Below are 11307 nucleotides of genomic sequence, written 5' to 3'. Positions count from 1 at the left end.
ACCCCTGGCCAGGCCTCCCAGCCCCATGCTGGAGGGGGCAGCTGAGCACCGGCCACATGGGGGGCTAGGGGCCAGAGGGGCTTCTGGCACCCTTCATTTTCACATCTGTGTATTCCCCAGAGAGCAGTGTTTTCCCCTGAGACCCTGTACAGGATGGGGGGTTGGGGCCACACACAAGACAGGGTGAGGGTGAGGCTAAGCTGACCAGGGTGCTTGGGCTGGGCGGAGCCCCACATCCATACTCCACAAGGGGCCAGGGCAGGTTCCTGGTGCATCTTCAAGTGTGTGGACAGGGGGGAAAGAAAGGAAAAAAACCACACTGGTCTGGAGGATGGCAGTACCCAAGGCTTTCTGGAAGAGGATCGGGAACCTCAGGGTATGATTACATCTCGAGCGCGGGGCGGAGTCGCCGGCGCGGTCTCAGGGCCAGCGTGGGAATGCCAGCCTCATCGTTCGGAGCCCTGAGTGTGCACTGCTTCTTCCGCGCCCTTCAGAAAACTGAGGTTAGCCACCATCTCCGACACACCAGCCCCCACTATTGACTTTCTCTTTTTTTTTTTTCATTTGCTATTTAAGCAGCGTGACCGCTTCCCAAACACCTTTTGATACTAACATCACCCAGGCTCTGATCAAAAATTATGGCACCACATTGTCTTGTCACGAGGCTAATAAAGCATGTTATCCCGCCTGTCACAGAAGCTGCCTTACCGATGCTGTATGTGCTCCGCCAGGGCCCCACATTAATCTCTCTTCCACTTGGCTACAGGCATAGAAACACCTGGGAAGATCAATATTGCATTACCTCACCTACCGGTGTCAATCCAGCTGCGGCCAATGGGTTGTCATTCCTATGTTGCAAGCCTCGTACACAAAGGGAGGGAGGGGACGGGAAAAGAGAAGAAAGAAGCGATCCAATAAGGAGAAGGTCAGAGGGTCAAGAACACAAGAAGCAGTTGAAGACACTTGCCCTCGAGTTGGACAGACCCAGAGACGGTGCTCAGCCCGCCTGCGGGTGCTGCAGGAGGGCGATGCTGTTTTCCTGAGCCTCCGTTTCTTTCTATAAAATGGACACAAACATGGGACTTGACACGGATTAAATAAGACGACGTGGGGAAAGGTGCTGAGCCCAGTTCTTGGCACGTAGTAAGGGCTAATTATTATCACCGAGATATTGTTATTATTGTAGTTGTTGTCATCGTCATTACGTCCTGGGTAACAATGAACAAGTCACTCTTCTTTCCTGGGGCTCAAGGCCCCTATTATAAAATTAGAATTCCTTTGCATCTCTAAAACAAACGAACAAGCAACAACGGCCAAAGCAGGAGGCTTTTACGTTGTAATAGCAGAATTAGCAAAGATTTTGGCAACTGAGATGTTGATGCTGATGGCTGTGACGTGTGTGTTGTGTGTGCACACACCCTGGCACATGTGTGTGCCTTTGTGTGTCAAGGAGGTACGTGCACCTGGTGGAGGGAACAGCTCCAGCGAAGATATGGTGGCAAAGAATGCAAGAGGCAAATTTGCAGAATAAAAGCTGTGTGTGTCTCCAGTGCCCTGCAGAGCAAAGATGTGGATTCAGACCTCTTGGGGCTTTAAATTCTGGCCCGTGGCGGAATCACCCCAGCCCCATCGTATCTTTGCACCCCTCCTTTCATCCCTTCTTCATCCGACAGGGAGCCGAGATGGTTCGTGGGGGGGGGTGCACTGCCTGCAGCTTAATGGAGAGCGCTCCCTGGTGTCTCCTGGACACTGCAGGTCTACTCCCTCAGCTCTCCCCACCCTCCCCCCAACTCGCCCCTTTCTGCCCCTCTAAGGGGTCAGCCACCTTGAAACCTCATTGCGGTTGAGCCTTGCCCCCTGGATTTATTTCACACTTAGAGAGGGAGCTACAAGGATCGATCCCCACTCAAGGATGTAATGAGGTGTCCACTAACGACCCAGGGGCCAACATGAGGGGGAAGCGTGGCCGGCCAGCCCTTGGGGAGGGGAAATTTGTTTTGGAATAATGTCTGATTGGCTTCTTTGGGTATGCACTTGGTTCAGGTTTTTATCCAGACCATTGACGTGGTGCTTAGCGTGTGCCTTTATTCCCGAGTCCTTGAAAGAAAGGAACAACAGGATGGCAATTAAAATAGTCATTATTATTAGGTTGCTGTCGGTCTGGTGGTAACTGCATGGTAGGAAAGCAGCTGGATAGATTTTTTATCACAATTAGAAGCTCTGTACTAAGTTTTTGGCAGCATCTATTAAAGATGAACAGACCATGCTGTGCAAACGGCATTCTGTTGGAAATACACCCAACGGTAATGAGTATACCCGTGCATCAAAAATACGTCAAGACAACATTCACGGTTATAGGCACAATATCCCAAACCTGGAAGCGGCTCAAGTGCCCATCAGCAGTAGAATGGATGCTCTGTGGTGTAGTCGTAAAACGGAATGCCACACCACAGTAAGATGGGGATGGGTTACCCCTACTCTCAACAACGCGGATCCATTCCACACACACGATGAGTGAAAGGACCCAGATACAAAGCAAACGTTGTGCAATTATCCAACGAATTCATAAGCAGCCAGAACTAATCCTCAACCACAGAATGCAAACTAGGGGGTGCGGAGGGGAGCGCGACGAGAAAATACAGTACGTGCGGGCAATGTCTGCTTCCTGCTCTGGTGGTGGCCGGTTATAGGTATGTGTCCCACCCGAGGAAAGCTCACTCAGTGGGCGTTTCTATGCATATATTACACTCCAATCAAAGTTTATGAGAAGCATTGAAAAGGATGTTTGGGAACAAGAAACTAACTGTGGTCTGCGTGACCATCCTCACCTGGGGTTTTGGACACCACAGACCTGAGCTCTCCGCCCAGTGCTCTCACCACTCAGCCAGCCAGGCCCCTCTGGGTAGCTCAGTACCAAGCAGGAAGCTGGGACTATCCGGGCAGGGGTAACAGGCAGAGCTCAGGACACCCCATTGCTCCTGGCTCTACAGCCTCCGATAGGCATGGGCACCGGGGGGAGGGCCAGCAGGGGCTCTGGAGTGAGCTCCCTGCCCTTTCATTCCCACCCCCTCCCCCGGGAAGAGAGACTGTTCCCAACACATTGGATACCTCCTTCCACATGGCGGAGCCCAGTGCCTGGCACCCAGTGGGTTTTCAGGGAGTTTGCTGAATGACTGAATAAAGGTACGGGGGAATGAAGGAATTGCTGTTGCGAAAAGTAAATAAGACCCCGTCTTTAGAATGCTTTGAAGAAATGGGGCAGGGCTAGACATGAAGGGGCCCAATGCCCAGCAGACCTGGATTCGAACCCCAGCTCCACCACCCTCTCCTGGTGTATTCTGGGGCGAGTGACTCTCCCTCTCTGAGTCTCAGTATTCTCATCCGCGAAATGGGAAAATGAGCAGGCCTCGGATCCCAGAGTAGTTGTCAGGATTCCAGGAGGTGGCGCGTGTAAAACACCTCGCACGTTACGAGGTGCAGGAAGTGGCAGTCGTCACTACCGTTCGGGGCAACCTGTCAGCAGCCCTGGGGCGGACGTCACAGTCGCGGTCCAAGAGGAGATTGTCATCTTCCTTCCTTTGTCTCTCTGCGCTGATCGCTCTCTCTCTCTCTGTGTCACAAGCCCCATGTGAGCCGAGCCACCCTTGGCAGAGTCGGCCACTGCGTGAATAAAAGGACATCCTTCCTCCACCCCAGGGGGATGGCCCGGTGCCAGCATGTGCGGGCACGGTGCCCGCGAAGGGGACCAGGTGGGCGCCAGGACACTGGGGCTCTGTGTGTAGTCTCTGCGGGTCAGGGGGCCGACAGTGGCCGCTGTGAGGACCCTTAACTATGCCCCCTCCGGTGCTTCCCCCAAGTCCCACACCCACCACCTGCCCAGCGGCCAGGCCGGGGAGTGAAGGGAGCCTCTGTGCGCCGCCTCGGCCCCAGGCGCATGCACACCCGAGGCGTTGTTCTCCTTGGCTGCGTGCGCTCGTCAGGCTCCCGGCAGAGGCTGGCTGGGCTCCCAGAGGAAGGCCCTGGGGCCCAGGACTGAGGGAGAGGGGGAGCCTGGGGCTAGGCATTCGGTGGTGCCAGCCTGCTCCCCAGCACGCGCTGAGCTCATCCGCTCAGTGAGAACCTGGACCCAGGGAGGCCGAGGGTAGGGACAGTGTGCTGTGCCTCCTGCATGTCCCCAACACGGAGCACACACTCCTGCACGGTCACAAAATGGGATGGACTGGGATGGGACAGGATGGGGGGAATAGGCGGGGTAGGAGGGGTGGTGTGGGATGAGACTGGAGGAAAGGGGGGAGCTGGGATGGGGAAAACAGAATGAAATGGCTTCTCCTATTTCTGGCCCAAGTCCCCCTTGGAGTTGACCTAGAAGGCAGCCGGTGTGGGCCTGGCAGGGACAAAGTCCGCTGAGAGAACAGGGGAGAAGTGGGGTGAAGCAGCAACTGTTTCTTCCTCCAAGCCCCAGAATGCTCAGCGGTGGGTCCCAAAGACAAACTGTCCTTTAAAATCGCCTCCCCGTAACATAGGTCAGGGAGGGGTATGAGCGACCACCCTGCCCAGCGCTTTGTGGATTATGCTCCAGTCCCTGCCCTGCAGTTCGCTGTGTTGCTTCGGGCAAGTGGCCAGACTCCTTTGCGTCTCAGTTTCCTCATCTGTAGAAAAGGGTAATAGTATCATCATTTACCTCCCAGGGGTATGGAGAGGAGATAATGAAATGATGCGTGTAGAAGTGGGTACAACAGGACCTGGCATATAACAGACACTTGTCACCATCAGCCTGCATCATAATCATCATCATCATCACCATCATCATTGAAGGTGGCTTAGGTTTTCAGCTCTCTGACTCCTACTCCAACTGCTGATTCAATCCTGTGGTCCCACTTTTGCTGCTTATGAGGGTTCAGTGGTCCCCATGATGACCCTCAGGGTCAATGATCTGCCGGAAGGACCCACAGAACTCAGAGAAGCCATCGCACCCAGAGGGTAAGGCTAAGGTCGGCAAAGGGAAGAGGCACACAGCAGGGTCTGGGAGAGAGCACCCATGACCTCCTGGTTGTCCTCCCCCAGGGGAGCTGTGAGGACAGCATGTGATTCCAACACGCAGAGCTCTGCGACACCCACAGAATGTGGTCACCCAGGAAAGCTCACACGAGACTTGGTGTCCAAGGGTTTTATGGGGGTTGGTCATGTAGGCCTAAGTGACCACCCATGTGGCTGATCTTAGTCTCCGGCCCATGTAGAGGTCAAATACCAGGCCCAAGGTGCCCACCATAAGTCACATTGTTAATCCCCACTGTCCCCAGGGGAACAAAGAAACTTTTATCAGGCAGGACAGGGTATTTCAAGGTTTTAGAGCTTCCTTCCCAGGGACCAGAGACCTTTCTTTAGAATGTGCAGGGCGTGGACAATCCACACCTGCTGAGTGAGTTCTCTACTGCACAATTACGAGGGGGAGCCCCCCCAAAACAGAATTATCTTCTGGAGGGTGGGCCCCTTGCAGTACAGGCTTCCCCCACTAGGTGAGTGTTCTAGGAACCATCTGTATCAGTGTACCAGCTGGTGTTGTTGTGAGAGGCTGCATTCGGCTTCAGTGAATTTTTTTCTGGAAGACTCAATGCATTTGCCCATTTCATGATGGGTGATTTACGAGCCTACCTGCCCACCCCCTGCTGAGTGTTCAGCAGTTTTTGACCAAAAAACACAATGACCCTTGGGCCCCACCCTCTCTGTTCACCTGATCTCACCCTGAGCAACTTTTTTTTGTCTTCCTGGATGAAAAAAGTCCTCAAAGGGAAATGTTTTGCCAAGGTGGATGAGGTGAAGCAAAAAACAGCAGAAGCACAAAAAGGCCTCAAGAACTGTTTTGAGCAGTGGAAATAATGTCTCAGTAGGGGTTTTGCATCAAATGGAGAGTCCTTTGAAGGTGACTGAAGTTTCAACATGTAAGAATAAATATATAATTTTGTATAAATAAATTGCAGTTTTGGGGGGTCCATCCTCAAGTATATCGTCATTCTCGTTAAGGATTATCTCATTTTACAGAGGATAAAATTGAGCCCCAGCGATGAGAATGGACTCCCCAAAGGCCACAGAGTGAGGTGACGAGGCACCCTGACCTGTCCTCATCTGGAGCTTGGTCCTCCAAACCACGGGCCTCCGTGTGCCCATCTGTGAAATGGTGACTCCAGGCCAGTCTCCCCGCCTCCGAGGTGCCTGTGGATCCTGCCTTGGGAGAAGCTGAAATTTCACTCTTCTCTGCAGTCCACTCCCCAAGAGGAGCACCTGGTTTTCTGCCCCCCGTGGGGCACAGTTAGTGTCCTCCTTGGTGTCCAGGGGCCTCTCTGCTGGAGTGGGTCCTGTGCTGATTTGTTTGTGGTAAGAAGCCCTCGGCATTCACCAGGAAGGCAGCCAGCGCAGGCCCAGGGAGCAGCTGAGGCCGGGGGTGGGGATACACAACAAACGGGAGGCATGGGTGTGGGGGCCAGGCAGCCCTGGTTCAAATCCCACCCCCGACACTTCCTCCGCATTAACGTGAAGATGGCAACAGCTACTTTTCAGGAAAGGAAAAAAAATAAAAGCAGCATTTCAACGCCACAGATAAAGCCACGAGAAGGTCTCATTCATCCCTAACAAACAAAGCCACGGTTGTCTTCTGCTATGACTGACGGGAGGCCTGCCCTCCCATCTGAAATGAAACAAAATTAAGCCTCGAAGTTGTAAAACGGCTGTGAACATCTTAAAACTCAATCGTCCACACAACTCCCCGCATCGCCCCAGTGTTTGTTTCTTTAAGGTAGAGCAGACAAAGACTGCCCTCCCAACTTGACGAAGCCAGAAGCCGAGGCTTGGAGAGATGGGATTCGCTCGAGGTCACAGAGCAGCTTGGGGGTCAGGCCTCCCGACTTCCCGGGGGTCCTCCCCCTCTGAGCGGGGCCCAGGAGCCTCCTGGGACGCTGCGGGTCTGCTCTTCGTGCTTGTCTGGAAAGCCGAGGCAACGGGTGATGAGAAATAAACTTAGGCTGTGTTTCAAACTCACTCGCACACCGTCTGGATCCATTCCCGAGTATTATACTCGTCTGTGCGAGCGCAGAGGTAATTGAATCGACAACAGACTTCCCGCCGCGGGTTTTCTCTCTGAGCCGTCTTCCGTGTCTGTCTCCCAGCCTTCCCTCAATGACTCACTGGCTCCCGCGTACACAAATAAATCACGCCGTGTTCCTCTCCCCCTCGCTGCCGCTGCCGCTGCCGCTGCCGGCAAGAAATCACCAAGTCGGCCCTGAGGCATGAATGGGGTAGGGGTGGGCAGGGGGGAGGTGGGGATGGAGGTGGGGGGAAGGGGGGCAGCGTTTAAATGTTCATCAGCTGGCAATGATGTCAGCCACAGTTCATCAGACCGTGAGAGACACAGAGGCAGGACCGCGGCCCTGTGCCAGCAGCTTTCAGGGCTCACTCACGGGCAAGATGGACGCCCTCCCCCGGCCTCGGCTCTGATGAGATGTAACTGGACATGAAAGAATGTTCGAGGCTTTCTGAACCCCGCGTGAATTGCAAAGGAGGCCCATTAGTGGGGAGAAGCCGGCTCACAGAGGACAATTATCGGATAATTACTCTTGTAGCCGTAACACTGAAAGAGTCCTTTCTTGCCCGCACAAGCTTGTCTTTTTCACACCTGCTGCAAGCCCCCCGGGACCCCCCCACCCCCCGCCCCGCGCCGGGTTTCTGAAGCAGACTCTGGAGGGGTCGGGCTGGCAGCTTACACGTTCAGTTTGGTGCACTGTTGGGGGGGATACATACCTCGCACCCAAATCTCCCCTCCGTCCGTGTGACCACAGCCCGTGGGGTGGTGCCAGAATGAAGACACCGCACAAAGTCACCCGCCGGGCTGCTCGTTGCCCTCCCGCGGCTAAAGCAAACCATGTGGCTAGTGGGGATGGGAGACCTTGACACCACGATGAAGTTAGGTTTGTGGTTAGAACGAGCCAGGTGCACATTCGCCTAGAACATCTCTCCACCCACGACACCGTCAAGCAAAGCATGCTTGTCCAACGTCAAGTTTACCAAGACTCACCTTTATGACAGCTAGTGGTGTAGACCACCTACTCGTCTACGACCCCCGCTCGAAGGGGTGGGCTGTGTCTCACACACCTAATCTTGCTCTCCACCCGCACTGCAGGCATTTCATGATTCATTACATAGATCCACATGGAGACCTACTATGTGTCAGGCCCATGGCCACAGCACAGGCCAGGGAGACTGTGATGAAGGAAGCAATGCGATCGCCATGCTGGGGAAATTACTCCTGGTGGGGAAGACGAGGGAAAGCACAGCCATGCATGGCAGTGTGACTGATGCCGTGGCGCGTCTCTCCCGTGGCGCGTGAACTCCCGGTGGTGCCGGGAGTTCAGGGAAGATGAGTAAATGCAGGGAGAGGCCAACAACATCATGTGCAAAGTGGTGATGGAGCTATGAGGGGGGAGGGAGGGAGAGAGACATCAGTGGAACTCGGGAGAACTGAAATGGTGCTTTCGCTGGGCTGCGGACGGCAGTGAGGAAGAGGACGGGGAAGCCTGCTGGGACCCATCACCAGGAAGTTTCCAGAAAAGGCAAGGAGTTTCTAGTTTACCAGAGAGGCCCACGGGCCCAGGCAGGGGTGGTTTGTAAAGATCCCCCTGGCTACTGCAGATGGAAGGGGCTCGAGTTGTGCGGTCAAGTCCAGGAGAGAAGCAGGGTTTTTGCTACAATGGCTATGGGGACCGTAGTGCATCTAGAAATGTCTTTTGAAGATACAACTTGCCCTCTTTCCTTCTCTAGTGCAGGGACACAGGTTCTTTGGTGCATCGTAGAAATGGAAAGGTGAGCCCATCCGAGATCCCATGTGACTGTGCTGGACGGAGCTGATGATTTTTTCAGAGTGAGGGGCTCTGAGCATGGTGCAGACCATTGCTGGATGATCCCCTGGTGTGGGCCGATGCCCCTTCTCCCGTGGAGGGTCACACTGCCTGGGGGAATGCGTGGGGCTTTGCTTCGGGGGTCTTGAGTTCCTTTCCCATCACCAGCCACTGTGCCCTCACAGTGGACGCGGCAAATCACAGACTGTCGATCAACGGCCCCAGCCAACCTCCTCCCTCTTTCCTGGCACTCATTTCCCTGCCACTTAACTCATCTCCAGGTGCAAGGAGGAGATGGCATAGAAATCTGCTCCTTTTAGTCCTGAGGATAAATTGGGTGAAAAGAAAGGAAATTAGAATGACTGGTCCTCGAGGAGGTTTGAGGACCAGGCCATAGCCGCTCTCACCGGACGAGGCCTGAGCACTGGGTCTATCAGTGACGTCCACACCCCGCTCCCGCCACCCCTGCACGGCCCATGCAGAACTCTAGAATTCCTGGATTTAAACATCACCAGCTCCTAACTAAGGTGCCAAACACCCCCAAAGCACCCTTTTTTTTAAACTTAAACTTTTTACATTTTTAAAATTACAGTGAAGGCAGAATTTCCCACCCCAGTGGGATTGTGGGAGCAGTGAGAAACCCTGAGAAAGGCTAGGGTTCTGTCTTCCTCTGGAACTGGGGGGGCCAACCTCAGCGGACCCTTCATTACTATTAACCGTAATTACTAATTATTATCGCTGTAAAAATAGCATGCATGTGGCAAATTAATCGAACTGTATAAAATGATGCACAGTAAAAACTGATTCCCTCTCCCTCCTTGGGCAGCAGCTCTTAGGTCATTCTCCTGAGAATTCCCTGGACGGTCGGCCAAAAATGTGTACTCATTGCAGAGTTATTTGAGAGGGGGGGCCGGAGAATGGCAACAATGTAAATACCGATAAGACCCTGGTCCAGTCACGTATCTGTTTATATTCTCAGGTAGTCATTAAAAAAGGGTGAAGTGACCATTTCACGCTGACAGGAAAAGATATTTGCAATGGATCTGAAGTGAAAATTGGTGGTGGGAGACTCGTGTGTGGAATAGTATACAGCAGTGAAAAGTAAATCGGTCAAAACTACACTTATCACCATGGATGAATCTCACAAAGTGTTGAACAATTGAAAAGAAAAGAGCAGGTTTCAGAATGATTCATGGAGCATGACTGTGTTTGTGTGGTTTTAAAACATGCCCCACAATCCCGCATATTGTTCAGAGACATCGACGTGTGTGAAAAGTAAATGCAGACAATAAATAACAATGACAGTAAAATAATAATGCACACAGTAAATGCTGGAGGTCAAGTTCAGGACAGCAATCATCACCCCACGGGGGTGGAGAAGATGAAGAACGTGGGAGGGAAGAGCGAACTCGCTCTTCAGCTGTGTTGGTCCCGTTCTCTTTCTTAAGCTGAAGGTGTCTACACGTGGGTATTGGCTGCCTTAGTCTTTAACTCTTTTTGAGTGACTGCAGTATTTCAAAATGCATTTCTTAGTAAGTGACAGAGCAATACATACCATGTAAGAACTCCGTGACTGCTCAGCTAGACAGCGACAACAGTGTTCATGAGAGCTGACAGGCTGCTGTGTGAGCGCGACGCTTTCCACTCGAGATTTCATTTTTCTCTCTAACACCCCGAAGAGATAAGGCTGGGACAAGTTCACCTTGCACATGAGCACAGCGAGGGCCCGAGAAGGGACGTGACTGTTCAGGGTCTCAAGGGCAGCGAGCCGCAGGACGGCCCTGGAACACAGGCAGTTCTGACTCCAGCCCCACGCTGCTGCGGGCTGTCACACCTTTTCGGGTAAAAAGCACTCTGTTATTTTCATATGAGTACATTTTATTTGGAGATTCAACACGATCCGACTTACACTGATTAGAAAGCAGGATTGAGCTCTGGCTGGTGTGGCTCAGTGGATTGAGCACTGGGCCTGCGAACCAAAGTGTCACTGGTTCGATTCCCAGTCAGGACACGTGCCTGGGTTGTGGGCCAGGTCCCCAGTCAGGGGCATGTGAGAGGCAACCGCACATTCATGTTTCTCTCCCTTTGTCCTTCTCTTCCTCTCTCTCCAAACATAAATAAATAAAAGCTTTTTTTAAAAAGGCGGCAAGATTGATGGACAGGGAGAGAGCAGGGCCGTGCTTATATTTTTTATTTTATATGTTTCAGGTGTTCTTGCATTTCTCAAATAAACTGTTTCATTGGAAAACATCATTTGAGGTGCGGGAAAGAGGGAAGAGCACAGGACACAACGTCAGAAAGTGTGTAACTCTACCCCAATTGGCTCTGTGACCTTGGCCAAGTCACCTCCTCTCTTTGAGCCTTGCTTTTCTTTCATCTATAAAAAAATCACCGAACTTTTGGAGGTGAAATGCCGTCTCCG

General features: G+C 52.9%; 1 protein-coding gene across 1 annotated transcript in view; it reads left to right on the top strand.

Moving 5' to 3' along the window:
* Window positions 1-11307, top strand: part of SEZ6L (seizure related 6 homolog like) — a 163026-nt gene that overhangs the window by 86898 nt on the left and 64821 nt on the right. The window lies entirely within an intron of this gene.

This window comes from Phyllostomus hastatus, unplaced genomic scaffold (genome assembly GCF_019186645.2).
Source record: "Phyllostomus hastatus isolate PE091 unplaced genomic scaffold, TTU_PhHast_1.1 phas_contig_1162, whole genome shotgun sequence".
Taxonomy (NCBI): Eukaryota; Metazoa; Chordata; class Mammalia; order Chiroptera; family Phyllostomidae; genus Phyllostomus; species Phyllostomus hastatus.
Note: the sequence above shows the minus strand (reverse complement) of the source record. Positions and strands in the feature narration are given on the sequence as shown.